This window comes from Myotis yumanensis, unplaced genomic scaffold, assembly GCF_028538775.1.
Source record: "Myotis yumanensis isolate MYYU_CA2020_CCGP unplaced genomic scaffold, mMyoYum1.0.hap1 SCAF_8, whole genome shotgun sequence".
NCBI lineage: Eukaryota > Metazoa > Chordata > Mammalia > Chiroptera > Vespertilionidae > Myotis > Myotis yumanensis.
Genome location: NW_027223759.1, coordinates 62,977,548 through 62,980,710, shown reverse-complemented (window position 1 = coordinate 62,980,710; position 3,163 = coordinate 62,977,548). Strand labels below are relative to the sequence as shown.

Here is a 3,163-nt window from a genome sequence, read left to right as displayed (position 1 = left end):
CAGACAAAGGAAGTATAAAAGGAGGAGAGAGCAGAGAGGAGAGGAAGGAAGAATCAGCCATAGGAATCCTCTTGAGGTCTAACCGGAGAATATCTTGTGTTGAAAAGCTGTAGACAGATTTGCAGGAAACAGAATCTGTATGGCTGACATTTTCTTTCATATGGGATAGCCTGTGATGGCTGAAATCCTCTCAAATAAGTCCTATATTGTGTGTGTTTTAAAATATTTTTATTGATTTCTTAGACAGGGGGGGAGAGAGAGAGAGAGAGAGAGAGAGAGAGAGAGAGAGACATGGATATGAGAGCAGAACATCAATTGGCTGCCTCCTGCATGCCCCCTAGTGGGGATCAAGCCTGAAACCTGGGCATAGGCCCTAATCAGGTATGGAACCAGCAACTTTTTGGTGCACAAGATGACGCCCCACCAACTGAACCACATGAGTCAGGGCATAAGTCCTACATTTGACATGGCATCATGTCCGGCAAGGAACATGAGGGGGAGAGAAAACAGGCTGTAACAGTCACCGAGAGCTGCCTCATGAAGCCTCTCCAGCAACCTAAGCCCAATCCTGTGGGCTGAGAAAGCAGCTGTTTCCAGATCCCTGGAGGAATGGAGGTGCTGAGAGGAATGGAGGCTCAGACTAAGCCTAAGGTTGGGATAAGGAGCCTGTGATGTGGCAAGAGACCAGGGCATCACCTGTGGATGCCACAGGACAGCCAGGAGCAGGCTAGCGGGAATGGGTGAAGGCTCAAAGAACAGTAAGTGGGCCCAGTGCTTCTCCCCCACTGCTGTAAAGGCATCGGTGCTTCCAATATGTCCAGAGGCTACCCACGGAGAAGGGAAGAGAACAGGAAATGCAAACACCCGGAAAAAAAAGATTATTTAGCTGAAGACTATATAATGGAAAGTAATTAAGTTACTTTCAATAAACCAAAGATGAGGTCAATTAGAGAAAACAGAACGTCAACATTTCCGTAACGTAGCTGTAGTATGAATTTTGACAGCAATACTGTAGGCTTATTGGTGTGAAGATGAGGTTGCATTGAATGGCTTCTATTTTATCCATGAAATGTGAAGTGTGAGTGCCAGCTGAGAGTGAAGGTTAACAAAGAGGTGTGGGTGTTTGAGAAAAAAAAAAAAAGAAGAAAGTATAAAATCATTGCAGAGGGGTTCAAAGCACACATTCGAATCTTAAAGTCTCTAAGAAGCCCTGTTTGTTTGTTTTTCTCATCGCCTTTGATCATATTTTCATTCAAAATTAGCTGTCCAAAGTGATTCTATCTTTATGGAATAAACAAATTTAAGTTTATGCCACAGGCTTCTTTTCTTCTGTGGTGGGTTTCTTTTCTGCCGGCTTCTTCTCGGCTGCTGGTTTCTTGGTAGCTGCAGCCTTTTTCCCACCAAAGGCTTCTTCTGCTTCTTAAGGCCAACAGCCTTCTTTCCTTTCTTCCTGACCACAGGCTTCTTGCTTGGAACCACCTTCTCATCTGATTTGGCTTCTAGGGCTGCTGTTGCTTTACCCACCGAAGCTTGTGGTTCTTGGCCTAGAGAAGACTGGTGCAGGGTCTTTGCATATGGGTTTACCTTCAACATGATCCTCAGGCTTTTCAGTGGATTATTTTCAGGACTCTGCGGTGAATCTTCTTGCGTGGTACTCAGAGGGCTCTTTGGGTCTCTGGGCTTTTCAAGATTCTGCTAAGGTCTGTGCTGAGCATCTTGTGCATGGGAAGGCTATAGTTACTCTTGAGGGAGGCAGCTCCACGCCAAGTGCCATACAGCTCATCTAACTTGTGGAAAGCACTTTCAGCCCAAATGCAGAAACGCCCCGCATGCCCTCCAGGTGCAAGTTTCAAAATGGTCAGTTTGTTTACATTAAGCAGAGTAATTCCAGGGATGTTTCTGAAGACTTTGATGATACCGTTGTCCGCATTATAGATGATGCAAGGTCCCTGAGCTGGATATGACGACAGTTTCTCATTTTGCCCTTGCCAGCCCTCATTTGCTGAGAGACATAGACCTTTTTTATATCATTCCGGGCCTTACGTTTTTCAAGAACCAAAACAGCCTCCTTAGTTTTCTTGTAGCCTTCAACTGTATCTTCAGCCACCAAAGGAGGTTCAGGAACTTCCTCAATGCGGTGACCTTTAGACATGACCCATGCTGGGAAGGCTAAGGCAGCGAGGGCAGAGCAGGTGGCATATCATTTGTGTTGTGTTTACTCTGTGGTGCCAACAGCGCCAGGTTTTGGTTGGTGCAAACATGCGGCCCCCACGACACATACTTCCAAAAGCACCCTGGCCAGACTGATTAGTTCCACCACCTTGGACTCTGGGAATTTGAGCCACAGCTCTGCCAATACCCCAAGACTCCGCACTGGTTTGATGACCTGCCAATTCACCCACAGCATAGGGCTATCTATTGTTTTTGCACAAGTTGGTGTGAACAAAGTTCACAATATCTGGTCAAATGGGAGCCTTGAATACAGCAGGCAAAGTGACATTTTTGCCAGATGTTTCCCCCTTTTCTGAGTACACAGATATCAGTGGACGAGCACACGCCATCGCGGGGAGAGAAGAAAGCCACACTCCTCTCTACCCGGAGGCTCCCCAGAAGCCCTGTTTTATAAAGAAGACACCCATTCAGGTTTATATACAAGCTAGGGACGATCCAGGTTTAGTGGCTCCTGAGGCTTATAAATTTAAAGGCCCTCTATAGGAGAAACCAAGATGGCGGCATAGGTAAACACCTGAAATTGCTGCCTCACACAACCACTTCAAAAATACAACTAAAAGACAGAATGGACATCATCCAGAACCACAGGAAGGCTGGCTGAGTAGAAATTCTACAACTAGAAGGAAAGAGAAAAGCATACCAAGACTCAGAGGAGGTGCAGTGCGGAAGTAAAATACAAAGGTGCGGAGGTGCATGCGGAGAGGGCTGCAGCTGAGGACACGGTTGTCTTTTTCAATCGGGAGGGAGTCTCAAGCTCTGAGCTCCAGTTCCGAGCGAGTCTCTGGGGACCCAGACTCATACAGGAGAAACGGGACTGTCTGGCATCAGTCGGAACTCGAGGGCAGCTTTCTCTCGGATGTGCTCGCAGCAATTGCCTGGACACTGAGAAGCGGGGCCTCTGAGGGCAGGACTGAGAGCAGCCATAACTGCT

At 47.0% G+C, this 3,163-nt stretch overlaps 1 pseudogene; it reads right to left on the bottom strand.

Moving 5' to 3' along the window:
- Positions 1-1,306: 1,306 nt before the first annotated feature.
- LOC139015696 (large ribosomal subunit protein uL4 pseudogene) lies at positions 1,307-2,561 on the bottom strand (annotated as a pseudogene).
- Between the last annotated feature and the right edge of the window lie 602 nt (positions 2,562-3,163).